Genomic DNA, 22,436 nt, shown 5'->3' on the forward strand with positions numbered 1-22,436 from the left:
GTAAAGTTTGTCTATTTTAAAGAACCGTATGTAGCTACTTTAAATGTAAAATTTTCGCGAATTCTCGTGAAAAGCGATTAAATTTCGTGACTTTTATTGCATTTTAATAAGGAGTCGTCCGGTACCGCACGGACAGCCCGAGGCCATTCATTTTTACTTTTTTATTGTTTGAAGAGCATTTTTAATAAAATGTGATATGCTGTTGCCCACCTTATTTATTATGCTCGAGATATGCTTATCTGCCAAAATAATGGCCGAGAAAATAAATTATGTGTAAAATATTTAAATCGTTATTAATTTCCGCTTCAATATTGAAAACATGTTTTTCGTCAAATACTTTATGAATTTCTTTGATTTATATCAACTGACCGTTTAAGCTGATCTCATTTAATTATCAACTTTATTGAATATGCCTTAAGACTGAATATCAATGTTGAGATTGAATTCAAAACTTTTAGCAAAATACACAATCACACTAAACCAACATCATAACAATGCGAAAAAGAAACTTGTGTAAATTAGTTAACACAACAAACAATTAAGCGCACTAATTAGCTTCATACAATAGACATCAACGCGTTACGACTTCTCGCTACCAAATAAGGTAGGCGCATGGGCCTAAAACAATTCACATTATTTTTTTATAAACAACTACATTTTAATACTATGTATCTCATGTACAAATCTGCAAATTAATTCTAGAGCAAACATTGCAACTAGTCAATATATTATTACAACCAACACTGATAATTTAGATATGCATAACTGATAAAAGAAAACTGCCTCTAAATGATAAATGACTGCATAATTGCATAAGTTACAACCAAACTACGATGAAAAAAAATCTTCGATGCGAATTAATTATTTGTAAAGGAATGAAATATTTCTTTAACGATAACGTTATCGAACAAAGCTCGATGCGATTTCATTCACGTAAAAATGGCGGGAAAAGAACGACACATGTGAGGTTTGTGACGGAGAGTGGTTGTGCGTGCGCACGGGGCGGCGTCGCGCTTGCGACTAGCCGCGCTATCGTTCACGCGGCGCGCGCGCATCGGTACCGTTAGACAAAGAGAGCGAAACGCCGCCTTACGTGCGAGCAGTACCACCGCCTGCGCCCGCGCCCCGTCCGCGACCCATCCGGAAGCCCCGCTGAAACTGGACCGTTTTCTTTTCTTGTTATTATTGAGATCGACTCTCAAGTTCTGTTGTTGTCGCGCGGCGCGCCGCTCGCGCTGATAACGCGATGCCACGCCGAACTGCGCACGCGCACATAGTAACGCTCCGCAGCTTAAAGCTCGCGCGGATATTTTAAAAAAATAATTCGCCCTCATAAGTGATGGAATGGATATTTTTTATGGACAAGTGTTCAGTGGTTTAACTGATCGCGACTAACTTTTTTACATTTGTGTGTTTTACTGTTGGAACGTATTAAAAGTGTTAATGAGAAAGTGAAACCGATACTCTGTGTAATTAAACGTATTCTGAACGAAAGGATATTTTTAATTAAACTTTAAAATAAATTATATTTTGGTGCGATATTGTAAGAGATAAACTGAAAAGCCATTGAGAAGGATCAGCTGAAATTTTGTACATTTTCCGCCGTTACAGGTAGGTGGTGTTTTTTATGCAAGTTGCACTTCTTGAAAAATTCAATATTTCGCAAATAAATTTAAGATTACGCATTTTTGTTTAGCATTTTAGTTTAAAAACAGATCAATTATAAATCATTAATTGATCTGTTTCTTAACTGAATGTGCAAAAAACTTGGCGAATATTTCACTCCTTCGCATAAATTTTGAAATCTAGCTTATGAGACTTTTATTGTTAATGTATGCAGTGTTAATGGAAACTAAAATGGTTGTTCACCAAAATTAATTGAAAAATATTTTAATTTATTAAATAACATGTGTAAAATTAAATTTCAGAATAAATTAATAAAATAAACCTTATTTAAAATTAATTTGATAGAGATTTGTGATGTGACTCGGTTCTATATGGCTACTTTTATGAATCGGAATAAATAATTTATTGGATGTTCCAATAAACGATCATCAATTTATAAGTATTTGTTTAACATAAATTTGAATACATTTGATCGATATTTAATTAATTTTATTTTTCTGATGTTACATTTTCATACAAATATTGAATCAAAGGATCAAAAATATTCGTGTTAATTTTAAAACAAATTTAAACCATTGTAACTTCTTGTTATCGATTAAAAGTCTTAGTCTAAAGTATGTCTTGACCTACCTCTACTTGAAATTGTTAAATAAAATACAAAATAAAAGTGAAGGGCACAGTTTCACTATTATTTTCACAGATAGTGACAACAAATAAAAATGAAATAAATAAGATTATTCGACCTAGTAAAGCAGAACAGTTAGTTGCGCATGCGCCGCCCGCCGCCGGCGCACCCGCCCGCCGTCCGACGGATAACTCTTTTTGCTCGAGTTTTACTCATTATGCTCCAGTAGAGCCTGATTTTGGAACAACAGCTAACTTTTACGCATTTTACGTAATTGTAACAATAACTTAATAATTTTTAAAATACTTTAATACTACGTTTTTTTACTTCTCTTAAGTTTTGGACTCTACGAATTTATAAATATTTCTATATTTTTTCCTTGCGCATAAAGCTTTGAGAAACCTTAGAAATAAAACTAAAAAGAATAAATAAATAGTAAGATACTATAATTGTCATAGTGTTGTTCTTAGCGTGCAGTAATTAATGAGAGACACGTGTTTCCTTACACCACTCAACTGTACTCAGTGGTGCAGTCCACAGGCTTCTTTAAATCCTGTTTTAAAACATCCACCGCCGCACTTCATGCTTTCACGCCGCAATTTAAATTTAAAACCGATTGACGTTTTTAAGATGAATTGCTCTCTGCGGATTAATATTTTAATATTCTTTTGACACATTTTATGGAACGCGAAATCCTTTTTTGGAAGTAACTGCTTTGTTTAATTACTTACGGAATTGTCTTACCGTGATTTGTCGCCTCTGTTTAGCCTTCCTCTTATAACAAGCCTTTTTTTAGTCATCTAATTTCAAAACTAAGAGTATTTATCCAGATTTAGCTAAAACGGCATATCGCGAATAAATCAGTGTAATTTACAAAACTGCAACGTATTTTGCTACAGATTTAATCAGAATCGTTCCACGCAAAACGAACTCGCAATTCTGCCCACGACACATCTGTAGGTAGATATAAAAAGACTACCGAGAATACGTGACGAAAACTGGATCGCTGTCGATTTTAAATGTGTAACAGCCCATAAAATGTATTTCTCACATGTATCAGCTCCTTAAAAGACATTCACTACATCAGGCGGCTACCAAAAAAAAGAAAATAAAAACTGCCAACCGAGTTCGCGAAATCACTCTTATCGTACCTTACATCACACAACCGAAGGTACCTAAATAAAATTGTATGTTTATATCCAAAACATTTTAGCTTCTGTTAAAATTTTAAGAAAATATTTTTATATCCCCTTTTAATAAAATAAAAACATAAAATGTTTAATTTGTAATAAAATAAAAATAATATAAAAACGATCTTGGTGCCATTGAGGCTGTTTTTATTTTATTTGGTATATATTATTTGGCTTATAACAATTATTGTGGTAAGTTATGCTCCATTTGATGGCCAGTTATGTTGAGTGGATGTTTAAGAATTGCGTGTTTATAGGCCGATAGAAAATTAAATTGGAAATGATAATAATACGAAGGGCTTTACTTGGAGACACTTTTAGCTTTATCGATAACGTTAACTGTAAACTACTCAGTGACCTCTGTTTTATTTGCATACTTTGGTTTAGATACTAATGCATATTAGGGAAATGGGAATTATTTTATTTGATAGGTATGTTTAACACTTCCTTGATTTATGAAATGGAATAATATTTAATGACTTTTAATAAACAAATGAAGTAGATACGGCTTAAACGGTTTGAGTACATTTATTTTATATTCGCAAGTGTATTTCCCATGGACATAACACAACACGACTAATTTAAATATGTAATACTTTTTATTTTAATCTCGCTTGAATTAATCAGTTGTAAGATTATTGTTTTGTTGCATCAAAAGTGTATCATGTTCGTTTTTCTTTTAACGTTTTCTCATCGACCGCGAAGGTTTTATTACCGACGCTAAAGATACAAAGTAATATGTTTGTAAAGTATAAGGTTCCGTAGTCAAGCAAGTAATGAATTCTTCTTTACTAGTTGGTAATGTAATAAAATGCTTCATTTTTATACACGCAATTTTAATGTTAAATTTAATTGTAATGGAAGATTATCGAAATTTTCTTGTTCCGTCGGCTGTCTGCTGAAGCGCAAATAATGCAAGCAAATGCCTATTAAACAAGTACAATACCGAACTCTAAAAATAGGCTCAAAACGAAACGCTGTGTCATCTCTGTTGGAGTAAAAAAAAGTAATTAAAAAGTTCGCTTTCACTGGCAGTGAATACGTGCGTAGAGTTAGGTAACTGTCAGACTTGTCCGTTTTAATATCGATCAGTTCAGCGACAAGTAGCCGGTTTTTTATCTGTATCTAACAGGTACGTGTGTGGTACCTGCAAGTATTTCGCAATGTGGGTGTGAGTGAAATATTAATATTACTACAGATGTAGAGCTTTGATTTTGAGGGCTCGATGTATGAGATTGCTTGTATATGGCTAAGTGGTAATGCGTGCTGTGTACTGAGTAGGGGAGAATATTCTGTTGAGATTAATACTTCTTTTGTTTAAAGATTTGTTAAGCCGTCGGCTTTAATTGTTATGAGAAATGTTCTATATTGAAATCTGTTAAAATATGATTATATTTTGATTGCTTTATTTCAAAGCCTAAGCTTTATATTTCCGTTGGCAAATTAAATTCATCTGTTTTAATATAATATGATTACTTCTCGCTAGTTATTTCAAATAGTTTCATAGAGGTTTTATAGGTACTTTGGTGCTTTGATATCTCAATTATTTTATTATAACGTGCTTATAGTCCCTTGATAATTAAGCTATAACAAACCAAATAGGAAATTTATCAAATCGTAAAGATAGTTGTATTAGCGAGCACTATTAATATAATAAACATATTACAGTACTTTATTAGAAAGATACTAGGAGCAGTAAAATTTTCTATTACTAAGATAAGCCGCGCATTAAGAGCAATGAAGATACGCGTTTATTAAACATCATTAATTTATATTTCTCTTTTAATAACTGTGATAATCTAAAGCATAAAATTAATTGAAAAATTAGTTGAAAACTGTTTCCGAAAATAACAATTTTCTATTAATATTTTTATTTTAAGTAACGTAGTTATTATGACATATCAATATTTTTCATTGCTTGTTGTATAAACTATCACGAACACTTCACGAATTCCTTTTTATTAAAATATAAGTAGTATAAAATTATGGTTTAATGTTTCTCCAATTAAAACAAACATACATAAAAGAGCAACTAAGTATAATGACTGGTGACAGTGTGGGTGTGATGCCTGGTTTCAAAACGAGGCAGTGTCGCGCGTCACATTACCATATAATTGCGGTTCATTTCTAATTATCGACGCTCAAAGCCTCCATCGTTGGAGCTATCGTGTGCTTTTCCTAGTGTCTATTGAATATTTGATGTTGCGTGAAATGTATGCATAAGATCGGATGATTTGCGTTCAGTTTTTGCTATTTTATAAAGCTTATGACCATTTTATGTGCCAAGAGATGATTACTAACCACTTGCGGCTTGATCGATAGGTTTCATAATGTAAACCTAGTTGTAGATTCTTAAAAAGCTATTTCTGAACAGCATTTCGGCCACTGAATATAAAATTTTAAATGTCTCAATTGAACTTGCACTGTAAAATCTGTGAATACTTGTAAATTAAAAATGTGGAAAACTCTTTGAGCATTTATTCCGACCTTGCAGTGAGAAAAACTGTTGCAAAATATGATTGATACAATCACCAAAAATAAATGTACCTATTTATTCTACCCCAAACAGGTACTATTGTTGAATGGACATTCAAATTAAATCCAGTCTAGGTGCAGTTTGACATGAAAAACGAGCATTCAACTTCAAAAAATGTCTGTCCAACAATTGTATTCGTCTACTGCAGCAGACACATGAATCACGATGCAGACGATAAATACATTCTATTTTAGGGGTGAACATGAAACTTGCACCACAGAAAATTCGTCCCTAAAGCAATAAAAATGTGCCCAAGATTGTCGATTTTCGTGTGCACCCACCACAGACGTAGACATAGTTGACTGATCAAAATTCAAGGAAATTCGACATATTCTGCATTCAAGTACATCACTCTAGATGAAATTCAAATCGTGAAAAATGCACAGACGGAGCAGACGGTGTCCGCATAATTTTCAGATTCATTTTCATAATGTGCAGTCGAATGGTTGAGGTCACTCTCCAACTAGCAACCGACAATCTTTTAAACATTTCAAATGTGATTTTAATTGCGGGTAATGCTAGTGTTTTAAAATATTCTAGAAAACGAATTATAGGTATTTACATTCGCGCTTGAAAGCTAACTATAACTTCTGAGTAAACGAAACTGGACAGTTAGAGCCGTAAATACGTTCATATTTCGCAGGGCGAGCATCAGCGGCGGCGCCGTACAATAACTCTGAAAGCTCCATAAACCGAAGAAAATGGCTCAGGTTTTATTGTATTCAATTAAAAGTTAGTGTTTGGTTATAAAACAATTACACCTTTCTCTCAGCCGGACATCCGTTTTAAGTAGATATAAGTAAGGATGTCATCGCCTTAGGCCCGCGAAGATTAATACACCATTAAGGAGAAGCGGTACCATAAATACGATAGCCTAACGAGCGACCAATGATATATCGCCCACAAAACTTTACGCTATATTAAATATTTACATTAATATTTCGTATGACAGAAACAATTATATCGTATCAAATGAGCTCATTAATATGGAAAACCATTTGTTTTCGGCATTAAGAAACTCGAATTGAAATATCGAAGTAATCGATTAAATTATATTCGTTTGGTGTTTCACCGAATACGAATGTACGTAAAAGGATGTTCCGAAAGTTTTAATTCCATGTTCGCTGTAGAAAGTACAACGGTGGAAATAATTAGATAATGAATACCTTTTAGTGTCGTTATTTACGTGTGTCGTGAAACTTTTGCACAATACATCCACGCTCGTTAATTTACTCCGACAATAAAGGATATGATTGTGACGGAGGCGCACTGGCCAATATTTCTCAATTTATTTAACGCTGCCTATTTTGAAATGCAACACTACCTTTTGGCGTACTGGCTTGAAATTGCGGGTATCGGGCATTGGAATAGATTAAATAAGAAATTAATATACTTATGTCTAAAAATATATCACATTCAACTTAAATAAATACATATGTAATAACAAAAACCTTTGTGTAAAACGCTATCAAGAATGACATAGTAGAGATTTATTTTTATTTACATTTTATTCAAATATGACATCATAATTATGTTAGACATGTAAATGGAACGCGATCCATTTATTTATGATACAGGCAACAACAAATATAAGTAATTATGGAAAAATGCAGAACTACTTGTAGATTCTTTCTATACAATAAGGCCGATTTCCATTAAATAACTTCATCTACTTTTTAAACTTCGATATTTCAAGAGATATCGAGTAACTTGCAGGACTATATCTATTAGCAATTTTTGTAGTAGGTATACAATTAAAAGTTTGACAACATATAAGGCTTCCTAAGGCTGCAAATGCTTTCAGCAATCATTAGTAAAATGCATGTTCGCGTAAATTACTGTAACATATTTTATACTAATAATGTATTTAGTTATCGAATATTAATACAATATCTACCGGACATACAAAAAATAAACCTTAATTTAAAAAGCACTAAAACATCGAAAACGCAATCATAGCTCAGTAGCAGCAGTCGACCTACCAACCCTTCATACATCACACAGTAATGAAGTAACATCAATTTAACTCAAGTTCTCACCACAAAAACAACATCTATACTTTACCTAAAGACCTCAATACACATATTGTTCACTCACACGTGTTTGAAACATACAAAAAGTGCTTTCGTTATCTACATTATACGTCTTCATTGCGTAACGTTGCAAGTTTACTACTGATGCCAATCGGTGCATGGGAACTCATTGTGTTCAACAAAATGTTCGCACACATGACTGTTCGCGTTATGAGATGGCAATAGGCTACTGACTTTGTTGTACTGTTAATTTGCTTTGTTTTTATTTAAATGTATATAGATCAAGATCAAATGTTGTTTTAAGAGTATGATCTGCAAATTTTTCGGTTAAATTCAACTTTGAATTCAGTATTGTTGTTTACGTTCAGTGTTTTATTACAAACACATTAATACGTAAAATCACGCCTTCTTCGTATACGGGTAGGCAGATACTAGAATGTTCTATTAATAGCTACTTAATATAATATATTGTATATTAATAAGAATTGCAAATAGGAAAAAATATTACACTATTTCGCAAAAGAGCCCATCAAAGACCAACGCCTTTTCAATTGCTAATTTAACATAAACTTAAAGGAGTGTATCTAATGTTTCGAAATGCATCTCACATTCCTATAAAACTCCAACAAATTAGGTCTGTATTTTCTCACAATTTTTCACGCACTCCTTTTAAGATGTGTCTTTGAAGCCCGTTAGTACGAGTGTCTTTATTAGTCACCGCTAAATTGCTACTGGTATGCACAAGTTAGTCGGCCGTAGAAATGCAGTTAACTAAGTAATACCGTACATTTTTAGAAACATGATCTTCAAGTGTGAGAATTTATTCGTTAAATAGGTTACTTTACGTACTAGTTTGTAATAAGTATGTTATTACAGCTAATCAACTGATCTATGATTACTTTAAGGTCTGAAAGCATCACAAGTTCTAACATTTTAGAAAATTAGAGCCATAACAAAATCTGTTCTAAATATTTGCAATTTCACAGCTTCTTTATATTCATAACAGTTTTAATAAGTTAATATTATAGTCAGAGGTAATCATCTTAAAAACGCCACAAACACCCATTTTAAACACCAAAACAAGACATCACTATCTCTCTCACAAAAAGTCGTATCCGCCAAAAGTGAATCATCAAAATATTGAGTAAGCTTCGAACTAACAAGCCCTATGCTTCGAGAGACCTTTAAAACTTCCGTCCGTAATTACACGCATTCCCGTTATATTATAGTAATGGTAAATCTACAAAATATATCTACTTAGGAGCAGAACACGAAATAAAACTACGAATACAATTGAGCGTTTCCTTCGCGTGAAAATTACGCGGCTACGGAGTTTTTTAAAAAGTAAAATTGATAGTTCAACAAAACGACCTTGATTAGAACATCACTCGCGATTTCATTGGTACAGTTAACAGCAAAAGTGTTACTTACACTTTTTATTAAATAGTGATGACACGTACTTTTCTATATTGCTGTGTTCAGTTTTATAAATGGATCGACTACTATTATTTTGAGGTTTTGAAAACGTACGTATATAAATTATAAATATATTATTCATAATTTGTACAAACTGTTACCTTTCTTTGTCGTGATTATTGTTTAAGAGGAACCTGAGATTCAGGCTTCGAAATTTATGTTCATGAGTCCAAGCCATTACTTTGAAAAAAGCCAAACGTCCATTATTTTGAAAACCTATCTTTGACTTTTGCTAACTGTACCGAAAATCACAGAAATAATTATCGTGTTCATTAACAATAAGTCAAAAACTCCCATTGGGGCAAGAAATCGCGAAAAATTGGCATTGCGTCACAGCGTCAGTGTTAATTGCCGTTACAGATTATTACAAACCGATCATTTCCAGCCGATTTGGAAACAAACTGCATCATTTAATATCGGATACGCACGAGTTCGGTCACTATCGATTTCATTTTGACGTTTATTGAAAATTTACGAACATGTAACACTGTTGTGCGTGACTGTCACGTATGATTTCGTTTCGTGATAAAATGTAAAATATGTGCTCTTAGAATGTTAGGTTGTGAATACGTTATACCAGCTATTAAAATATTTTTTTGATACTAAAGGATATACAGATCACTGGTCTACTTTTATGTCAAATGTATGTGCTGCAGGGCCATTGTATGTAACTCCCAATAAATGAACTCGTGGAAATGTAACTCACTAAAAAAAATTCTACTATTTGATGCCAAACACCGGGACTGATCTTCTTAAATGTCCTTCAAGCACGAAACCTCTGAAATCGTAGCAACAATAAAGAAAAAATCGGGGTTACAACGCAATTATTTATTTAAAAACTATTTTTGTAACTTTAAATCAACTCTCGAGACACAAATAATCGTTCAACGAGCCAGTATTTAAGATCAAATTAAATAGACAACTGTGTAATTTTCAGAAAATTATAGGTTACTTAAATGTACTGCTAAGTTATCCGAGCATTAGCATTTATTTACAATTACGAAAACTCGTCGCGATCGCTAATTGTAATAAAACACTATGAAACTGGACACAATATAAATCAGACATTGATTGTTGCACCACTATTTAATTGGTCGCGATTCCATTCAGATTATTTTATACGCAATATTGTATTTAATAAATTTTCAGTGAACGTGCCTCACGCAATTAAAAGCCGATAAATAATTGTGATAAATCGTGTATCGACACGGATATCTTATTAATTTTTGCCGATAAACTGTTGCAGTTTTAAGTCACGAGATAACGATCCTTAAAACACCTTATCGGACCACTTAAAAGCGCTTTTGGCCCACTTTGACCGAGTACGTTTTATACAATGGCAGCAGTCGTGAATACGCTATCATTATTGCATAAATGCATGGACAAAAAACGATGATATTCAGTAACAAACACGTAAAAACCACATGCGACTTCATTCGTTACAAGATATTCTGTTGAATACATTATGTCGAACAAAATACACTATGATAGACGACAAAAAATAATTGCAGCGTTCAGTGAACAGGTAAAATAGGTTAGCTAGCACTTAGCCTAGAAACAGTTTTAATATTCAACGTCTAGCGTCCATAACTCATGGGATTTTGTGATTCATTTATGCATAGTGCCGTTGATTACAACGTGTTCTAATAGTCGTCCACGTTGCACGTGTAACTATTGCGCAGATGTCCGCCAAAATTTACATAAAACCTTCGAGAATTGGAGCACTTTACTACGATACACCCTCGCAGGCGTGATAACAAATGATTTGTATTGTTACATCGATATTTAGATCATCCATCGTTATGAATAGATTCTTCATTCAGACCCGTGGGTGTTCAATGTGGATAGGTACTAATTATACGCGGGTCATCAGCTGTTGTTGGTTTAATAATGTTATCGAGGCGTTTGTTGATTTTAGTAGTCACTATAACAGGATAAATACAATGTTTGCGAGGAAAATTAAACTACACTGATCAAGATCCAGTCTCTACACCTACATACAAGGCTCTTATTCGTCTCCAATATATAAAAATACACTGACAATCGTGACTACCTACAATCTCACTGCTACAGTTCCTATTTATATCACAGAATCGAATAGCACACCGGTGGTCCAAGTCCTTTGGAATGCGCCAATCAAACTAACAATGGTGGCCACAAAAAATCTCCCACGGCACATAATAATGAATAGTTAACGACGAAAACTAGGTGAATCTTTGTGCAATCGCCTAGTGTCTTTTAAAAGAAATATGATCATTTTCAATTTCATAACGTTTCCCACACGTGGGGGCATGAATGGACCACAGTTGTAGACAAATTAGTGTAATCTAAAACAGATTTTGTTGGTAACACAATTTGTTGACGCGAGGCTGACGCGTGCTGTGTGCGTGAGCTGTCAAATTACATTCTCGTATTAACATAATGAATATGATCATGGATCGACGTTGTATTGTGCCGCTCATTTCTATGTGAAATGTGACGCTGATTGCCTTTGATTTGCATCTGGTAATTTTTAGTGCATTAGCGAACTAGTTCACGTGAATTGAATGTTACCGTGAAGTGTTCGTTACAAACCTTGACACTTGTTAGACATTCTTATTGGACCTTAATTCGATAGTAATGATAAGAATTACAAGCCTAATTACAGCCTACTTTGATCTACTAAACTTGTCTTTAATTTAGATCGTATGCAAAGTAACATTGATCATTTTAATCAATCGCAATAGGTTTTAAAATCAGATAAAAAATAAATCTGCCATGGTACGAAATCATGATTGATATATCCCGTTTAGAAGTTGGTTTTTGATAAATAAGTATAAAAAAGATACCTGAGAACTATTTAAAGTGCATTCTTATACTATTGAAATAAATGCATGAATAAAACAACTATCCGACCCAATCAGGCTACTCCTACTTGACTTGAACTCCCATTCACATCATTAGCCGTACACACATACTTACAAAAACACATATTATTAAACAAAACAATGAAGAGAACGGCCGTTCATGAAAACCGAACGTGAAAACCTCAAACCTTCAATGCAAATTGTCCGAATGTCAAGCTGAAGCCTCATATAATAGCGTTACTCAATGTGCATCTTGACATTCCATTTTGTACGTCAAACAATCGTATTTGTTCGTGCGAAAATATCCCACGAAAAGATACTGTCGGGGATAAGAGTTAGTAGTAGGATAGCGTTCAGCGACGCGACTAAACACCGGTTTAAGATAATCACTGATTAGCGAACACACGATTGATACATATCGCGTTTTTATGCTTTCATAAGCGGGAAGTTGCGATGTAGTGCTCTCATTTCAGAGTTATGATAGTTTTATGGTAATATGTGCAAATTCTATGTGAGATCCCTGATTGGTTTTTCAATGATGATCGTTATTTATATTGATTTTATATTGCTCATCGTTTTAAAGCCTTTTATGCCGTGTAGTCATTATGAAATTAATGAACAGTCTAACATTATGTTAAAGTTATTTAGATTTTAAAGCTATAGCAATAGCACACTTCGGAGTCTTGGGACGCAGTTTTTCTTCTCTCATGAAATAAATATTTACATAATCAATAAACGCAGTAATAAATAGCACAAAAATACACGATACGTAATTAAATCAAAGTGTAAAAACATTGCGAGAAACGCAAATTATAACAAATCATAAAACTACATTTACGAAGTCGACAAATCATCTGTATCATGATTTCAACCTATATTTAATTAAACATGTATATTTAATTGGAAATGCAGTATTCATCCGGGATATACGAGTGAGCTTACACAAGTTCCTCCAACAGAATCCTATATCAATATAACCCGATAAGTTAGTAGGGGGCGCTGTTTGCAAGGTTTGCTAAAGACTTCAAAATTGAGAACACCAGTAACCCACAGACTAATGCAGCTGTCTGTGTCAGCAAATGTCTGTGTGACACACATATTTTTGGAAACACATAGATTTGATCATTGTATATAAACTGTGCGTGCCAATACTCTCTTCTAAGTTGTCAGACTATAGCAATAATCACAGATACATCACTCTACTTCACACGGATATAATAAAACTAATCAAACATGAGTCAGTTTCCGTCCGAACTTCTTATTTAATGTATTGGAAGTAACAATATTTGTCCTCGAACGTTCCTGCCAGTGCATTGAGCGATGTAAGTAGCCAAATTATTACGCATCCTATAATCTACCAACAAGGTTCTTAAGTACTGTTAGAAGAAATATACCAAAGCTATACAACGCTTTGCTATAGACTAGTCTTGTAACATATCAGCGACAAAAAAATTATCAGGTTTAAGAAAACTTAACCTTAGGATCAAAAGTACTACTGCAATTTCACTCTTAATTTAGCTATTTGACTAACAACAAAGGCTTATTTATAACCAGATTCGAAAAGCTAATGAGAAGTCATAGAAGAAAATAATAATCAATCGAAAAAGCCATATGAAATGTTATGCTAATTACTTTTACAAAGAAATCAGCTTAGTGCATTCAATTACATCCAATCACATTTTATTACACAGCAATTGAACCACATAAAGCTTCTTTATATCATTCAGTGGAACTCTTGCCTCACAGAACAAGTGCCATTCAAACTACTTTGTCTGAGCGCGCCGATTTATTACCCATCTGCGGCGCAAATAAGTAATCATTATCTAATAAAATGCGCCTAACCTCTAATTACACTAACATTAATTTGACCATCATCTTATTAACAATACCCCGAAATGTACTACAAGCTTCATTTGAATTGTAAAATATATATTGCCTATTATTTATGTACGAATAATCATTTTAATGTGCGCATGATTTAATTTATTTAAATAAAATGTTTTGAGTTATAGCCTCAGTGGCGCGATGATAAAATCTTAATCAACATTTTTTGGTTATGATTTAATAGGTCGGATAATAGGTTTTATTGATTGGGTATTGTATAATATTATATATAACGTATAGATAATAATTTAATATGTATATGGATAAGATATTAAGGACAATTCCGTACATAAGTGGACATCGCAAAAAATAAACGTTTTTTTTTGTTGACAATGTAACTGAAAGATATTAACTTATCATAGAAATCGCTAGTTATTATTGCTAACGCTTGTTTAATACATCAATTAAACAATCATCTGCTGCACACTGGCTAACATTATAGCATAGAAAGAAAGAAAAATGTGAATAGTAACAAACACTGTCTCAAACGTATTTAATAGAGCCAATTTCAAATACTCAAAACAGTCTCCAACTAGCTCGTATGTTTGACAACAAGCAATTCTACGTTACGTCACAAGTTAAGCAAGTACGCCCATCTACTTATTATTTGTAATGAGAAACACATGTTCACGTTCTCAACGAACACTTGGAACGTTGATCTAGAGATTTATGATCGTTTACGAAAACCAATCAGGGGAGGCGTGACCAATGGTAATTATTTCTTAACACCATCCTTAGTGGCTACCGAGACGGAGGCTGTATGCCCACTTCCTTCTATCTAATCTGTCCGATTGAGACGCGGCCACGAGAACTAATTACTAATGGATGTAATTGCTTATGTTACTATCTGTACTTGGAAAAATGTAACCTTTTAAATGTAGTTTCTTGAGCACGTAATTGTAAGTCGAAATGATAGATTTTGTAGAATTTGAGTCAGTTTATGACAGATAATGCTCAAGTAAATTTTACTGCTAACGAATACTCTAAATGCTCATAAATTATGCAATTTTACCGGCTTTTAAGAAAGCAGTAGTATACTTATTAGTACTATCGTATTAAGCCGTAAAATACTAAACGCTAAAGTATTGTACCCGTCCGAGAATACCTCCATAAAACATGTATGCTGACCATGAATGAACCACGACCAATGTTTGTTGTCACTATAAATCAGGACTCTACGCACTCAACAACTATTCGTCGCGTTCTCACACACAACCATTATTGTCTTGTCAAGTCCAATTACATTGTTCTTATAAAAAAATGGACACTAGACTTATATGAGTGACCATTTAATTACAGATTGGTATTGAAGCTAAACCCATGTCATTGAATGTTAGCTATATAAAGACAGGACGAGATTCTTATCAATCGGAAGACATTCCGCAACCAACGGGACTATTTAAATAAAAAAATAATATCTCCTTCCGCGAAGAAGCGATATCAAATAAGCCTGTCCGAGCCCATCCTGTAACTCATCCGGCGCCAAAAAAACATTCTTAATTTTATTTGACATAATAGAGTTTAGAAAGTGCTGTACCTCAAAATGTAAGTGATTGCTTCCTTCCCAATAGAAAGTCTTTAGCAACAGGGATGTTTAGATGTTTAGACGCTAAGTAATAGGTAATTGAATTTACATATCGAACTAAGTCATCTCGACTGGTAGTAGAATGAATTTAATTATATTTGCAATCTGTAAAAGTTAAAATGTTTCAGAGATTACAAGTTTCAATCGTGTAAAGTTTTGATGAAATAATAGTCTAGACATTGAATCTCGGCCGAGTTTTTTGCTTTTGAGTTTCATTTCGAAGCAAATCAATCTGTACTAGCGATTTAGTGAGACATTGCAACAGAAGTTGGGTTATCCACGCACTGCGGGGGGCGACTTAGTCGTTTACGCAAATGTTGAAAAAGTCTAAACTTAGTCTTTTACTGTGATGTAATCGAAATACTTGTCGTGAGCGAAATTATGCCATCAATTGCTACACGCACAAATATAATGAAAAATTGGAGCAAATAATTAATTGAGATTGTTTAGTAGCGGTTAGTTCCGGTAAAAAACGTTTACTGATTTCGTATTTTTTGTTCAATAACGTCACATTACATAATGTACGAAACAGCAATGTTTCAATATTGCATGGACGAATTCAATAAAGTATTTTTCATTTCACGCTTTAATGTATATTACGTGAAGTTTAATCAAAGATATAACCGTACTTGACCGCATCTCTACTAGGCGATAGGTAGATATTGTAACGGCGATAAATTGAAAAATTTTAATAACAAACCAAAATACTTCAATGCTATTATTTAAAACCTTTGAAAATGTTGTCTTCTTTCAAAATCGCCATCACTACGGTTATAAATGTAGGTTGTAGTACTGTAGGTTCGCACTTATCCTACAAGGAACAAAAGCACGTACAGACAGACCATTACGACATCACGAAACATGATATCAGTTGCGGTGCAGTCTAAATACCGCATACCGCGGAGAAGACTTGTGAAAGAGCCTCATACGACACACACTGTTGACACCTGGACCGTGGACTGACATTGTCATGTGATGTCACTTGACTGACAGCTCGTCTGACAGCTCGCAATCCCACTCACGACCTAACCGATAAGACGCTTACTAGTCTAGCTGTTTTAGGGTGTGAAATAAGTGGTACTTGCTAATGGACTAATGTATTCGGTAGTCATACAAACCTGCCCTGAAGCGAGTGCACTCCCACGTGTCGATATAATACTGTTGAAACTGTGGGTGCTTAGATTTAATAGTATGTGGGATTGTTCAGGCACTGATATAATAACAATAACTCAAAATTTGATCAAACTACGCTACAGATGTTGCTTCATAAAAGGGAGCCTCGACTCCCATCACACTAGCACACAAACAGTTTTCAAAACTACTTCAAATATAAGTGACACAACCTAGAAGAACAATTTATTACTGCACTAAGATATATCAAAGCAATTTATGATATTGAACATGAATTACTTTAATGTATTTGATTTTGATAATATTTGATATAATACCAAATAATTCGTCCCATTCCAGTTCACATTTTCGTCTGATGTACGAGCAATTTGGGCCAAATTAAAAGACAATATAAATCCATCTAATGTGTTCTGTTTCAAAATCGAAATTGCTTGTCATTAGCAAGGCTGAAATGTCATAGAACAATGCTTGTCCCACTCGATCCGTTGTCGCAGGCCTGCAGTACGAAGGCCGCACGTGATCACATTTCCACAGACATTAAACCCGAAAACGGTCACGCAAATATAATGCATTTAATAAATGTCTCGATACCAAAACGTTTCGGTCACACTGCATCAAATAATGTCATTCAACATCGCATTATTCGTCTATTCAAATTACTGAATTCGAGCATATGAAACAGACAATCTGCAATTCTGCTGCATAATCGATGACCTACTGCGACAATTGAATTTTTTGAAGAAAATATTAAATTTTATTTATTCGGTTTTATCGACAAAAGATACGCCAGATAAAAAATGTAATAAAAACTGCCTACGAGATGTGATAAAAGATCTAATTATATTAAGTGAAAGGTCAAAGTCAACCGCGTATTGGAAGTGGGCTATGAAAAGAGATTTAAATCGATGTTGAGGGAACAATGCGACAGTGTTTTGTTTGGAAGTAGCCTCACCGGCCTCATAAAAGAGTGGCAAGTCACGGTGCGAGCGACTAGGTGTTACAAAACGATGAGTGTTTGGTGTGAGCCAATCAGAGCGGCGGCAGCACGTGTCGATGGCGCGGGCGCCGGGCCAGAGGTCGCGCTCGCGCCTCGCGCCTCGGGGAGCGAGGCATACAGGGCGCGTGCGCATCCATTGTTAAACCGCTTCTACGATTATGATTTGCTAGACGTCAAACATGCTCAACATAAGTGTCGAGTCACGTTTGCACTAAAAACATCACATCGACTGGTGGTTTAAAATAATTTTATATTATATGTACCTATAACGAGGTCCTCAGACCAGTACGAAAATGCGGAAACAACATAAAACCAACCTTCCCGCAATTCATCAACATAGACAACCGTTAAAACCATATCTAATCTGCGTGTAACCCTTGTACGATACACACTCCGTTATCTGCGGCTTGACAACGCCAAGAGGCTTTAATTCAATCAGACACGAGGCTCTAAGATAGGTTGTATCTAGCCGTGTCACAAGAGGGGCGCGTCGGCCAATAAATCGGCGCGGGCTCGGCGTGAGAGATGAAGTGCCCGCTTAACATACAATGAGTCTGCGTTCTGTCGCAACGCAGCTTAAGCTTAGGCCCGCGTTGGAGTTGGCGACAGGCGTGTTCAGATGCCGGCCCGAACTCGCGCTAGTACTATGCCATTTGTCAAAATTGTTGCAACGGTACTTGTAAGACAGCGTGTTCGTCTCAGGAATTCATTCGCGTCGGCCATTTTATTACATAGCATAGCCGTTACAGCCAAAGAGACCTGAATGTTATATTTATGACTCGGCTAGTTGCTGTCCGAACCACTAAGATGGATTGCAGCAAAAAAATGGATATCAAATTGCTGTCAAATTGTAGGTGACATAAAAATTTGATATACGTGTCCTCTACATTCCTTTTGCATCGTGTCGCGAAAAAAAAACATAATACGATCAATTATATTCAAATAAAAAACAAAAACGATATCGTGTGTCCTTACTATCGCATTCTTAATCCAGTAAAATTCGCTTAGTGTAGACTATTTGAACGATTTAAACGAGGCATAAGGTTAGTTGCTAACGAGTCTGGGTGTGTCCTCTGCACCAAATAACGCCGGTAATAATAATTGTGGGTGCAGTTAGATGCAATAGAACGGTATAAGATGTATGCTGCCCCAACTGTTAGTATAATTGAAGAATATTACCCACAATTAATGTCATATACAACTAGGTATTTACAGAAAATTCGCCCGCCCAGATAATGTATGACGTGTTTAAACTATATTCAAACCCCAGCATAGAAATTGTACAAGGCCGACGGAATAGAATTCATGTACATTTAAACGGCAATTACGCTGACAAACATTATGCGGCACGGCGCCATTCAAAAAATAAAACCAAACTAAAATTAATTACATTCTTGGAGCACAAGATTAACGACGAGTAGGCTCGAACCAATTACGCTGTCAAAACATCACCTTGAAAGTCGAAATAAAGAAAACATCAAACACAATCGGTGCTCGACATAACAATAATGGTTCTATTGTTGCATAAAGCGGTCCAGATGGTGGTGTAGATAATCGGGCCATGCGAAAAACGAAAATATTACCTTTGTATTAATTACTTAAATGCGTTGCACAACTATTTTGTCCTCCGTTCGTCTGTCGAAACGTCTTGCGATGATAGCCGAATTTGTCATGCTATACGCATTTAAATTGATCATCAATAACTTGATTTTATTAAATAACCAACTGCTTTAAACCGGATGAAAAAACTAGAGTATTGACGATATCTATTGGAATCTTAAACACAGTTATTTTGAATGTAAAGATGACTACATCGACTACAAGCAGGATATAAAAGCGATTATAGAAAGCAGATGAACATACAATGATTAAAGAATGACGTATTCTTATATTGAAGATTGGATTACAGTAGACAATTGTAATAAAAATATTGCTGAAGCTATTTTAAACTTTGTGCTCTACATTATTAAATTGTAAATCGTTTAATTGCAAAACAGAATTTAATAGTGGCTTACGATGGTCAGTTTTTTGTATGCGATTATATGTATATCAACACAAACTATAAGTAAATATATTCGTTGTTTTCCTTATTTCATGTGTAGGTAATTATTTAAAATAGATAGTTTAATCCACCTACGCTACACACATATATGTACATACATTTCACTGGTCGTATACATTTCACGCTACATACATATTTTCTAATAAATAAATCAAATATTTACTACTCGTACTCGACTTCAGAACTTTGTGATCCATGTCGAATCTATGGATTATAATGTATGTTTGCTACTCTTTCTCGAAAAAGCTACGGAATTCAATAATTTAATACCAAATATACTCTTTGTCACGGGAAGTATTTTCACGTGGACAAAGTCGCGGGCGACTGATAGTAACATAATAAATTCTGGATATTTAAGGTCAATTTGGGTAACTTTGAATCATTTGGGTAACATTGAACGTAGGAATTTGAACTAGTTTCGATTATTTTTTCATATGAAACCAACACAATTGATAAAAGTTTGCAAAACTAAATTAAACCTTTATCAATTGTGTTTGAGGTTGTCTGTACTGTCAAAAATATCGCTCATACGAATGCTAAACGTGTGAAGTAAACACATAACTAGAATGACAAAAGGTTAACGTTTTCGTCCAAACAAATAAAGGTTTTCTTAATAATTTATGTTGGAAGGTTCATATATCAGCCATCCAGTGTATAATGGTAGGTAACTCACCATTAAATAATGTACTTGTCTGTTTAGACACAATAAGGTGATAGAACACGTAATTTCCTAAGCATTGTGGTAATGGTGATGGAATGCCAAAGTCTGTAAAGGCGTCTCTGTTCACTAAATGGTCTTAATACTTACTTTTGTCGTGATTTGTGACCTAAAGCTAATTTAAGGCACTCTCACACGTTGTTCCTTCCTACTATATGTTTTGTTAGACAGTTTTAAACAAGACTTTTGACGTATTTAGTATGACGTGTAACGTATTAGACAGACAAACGAAGGAACAAAGTTGTAAACCGATAGGATTGATTTATTATTTTTAGTAACAAATTTATTATTTTCTATTATATGAAGTGATACCGTTGCTTTCGCATTATAAAAATAGTTTTTTTAATAAACTTCGTCTCAAGATGTCCCATTATTCTGCAAAGATATCCCCAAAATATTCCAACGATTTCTGTCATTGACTGTCTCATGCCAATTCGCTACGGTCTACACCCTTGTGGTCAACGTCATTAGAATATACATATAACTCAAAGAAGACAATTTTAATGTCACAACAACAATGTTTTGCAACTAATATGATCGTTAATCCTTTAGTGGTCTGATAGGACATGACACTACATACTAATCCACTATCAACCGACAAGTAGCACGACACGGTCTGACAACACCTTCAGATTTCACTCAATCTAGTTTTGTCATCAATTGATTGCACTATTTTGATCAAAGATAAGAAATAGTCATTGTTGCCTTTGAACTAATACTACTATTGTTCTAAGAGCAGTCTTAGGTTCTTAAGCTATGCAGTCAACATCAATACAAAAACGGGGGTTAAACAGATCGTATCTAAAAACGCCTGCTATCTAAATACCTCACGAACCAATCTAGACGGACTAGCCTCGCATTCTTCGGTATATTCAATCAATAAACGTACGAGCATACCAACAAGTATTAGAATTATAATTTGAATGCGGAGTAGCCAAAATGAGTGTTTCGTCGATGGCATCTGATAGGTAAGTGGTTTTCGTAACGCCCCCTCGAGCGGTGCGATAACATCGAGTGCGCGTGCGCACCGCGGCCGTACCATGTGTTATTTTTTAAACACACGTAACTGAACATCTGCGCGATGGTACAGATTAACAACCAGTTTCGTATCTTCTTTTTTTCGATGACAAAGACGTATTACTAAAATGAATTATTATCCTAATGGATTGATACAATCGGACCTCTAGAGGACTGCCATTACCCCCAATCCCTGTAGGACTTAATTGACCTTCGAGTGACATGATAGTATCATTTGTATCGATGTTAAAGCTTCGATACGTTAATCGATACTTCAACTTTGACAAGTGAACAAAGGAGGCAAGGTTGTAGGCCTCAATTTGCAACACAGATGTAAATGTCAAAGTACTCTAACATATTATAAAGAAAGATATCCTTGTGGCAGGAACAAAGAAATGAAATAAATGCGTGCAGATTACTTATCAGTACTATTATAAGGCACAAAACAGGCCTACTAGTTATATTCTCCTGGGAAGTTAAGCTTGTACAGTTTATTACTGCCCTACTGTAAAAGCACTTTAACTGCAATCTTATTGATCTCGAGCACATAATGCTTTACTCATTTGTTTTAAACCGACAACTACAATAACTCAAACAATTAAAGATCCAAACTGATTTCTTCATACGTACCTATTAGTACAGAAATGTCATGTTATATGCCGAACATGTCATAGTACAAAAATAAAAGTGAAATCAACAAAAGACAAACA

At 34.5% G+C, this 22,436-nt stretch overlaps 1 protein-coding gene across 1 annotated transcript in view; it reads left to right on the forward strand.

The window, feature by feature from the left end:
- Window positions 1-1,170: 1,170 nt before the first annotated feature.
- Window positions 1,171-22,436, forward strand: part of LOC142979553 (transcription factor hamlet-like) — a 92,661-nt gene continuing 71,395 nt past the window's right edge. The window contains exon 1 of the mRNA XM_076124545.1: window positions 1,171-1,611. The gene's annotated coding sequence lies outside the window, so the exon portion shown is untranslated. The remainder of the gene's footprint in view (window positions 1,612-22,436) is intronic.

The sequence above is a fragment of the Anticarsia gemmatalis genome, chromosome 16, assembly GCF_050436995.1.
Source record: "Anticarsia gemmatalis isolate Benzon Research Colony breed Stoneville strain chromosome 16, ilAntGemm2 primary, whole genome shotgun sequence".
In the NCBI taxonomy this organism is placed as follows: Eukaryota; Metazoa; Arthropoda; class Insecta; order Lepidoptera; family Erebidae; genus Anticarsia; species Anticarsia gemmatalis.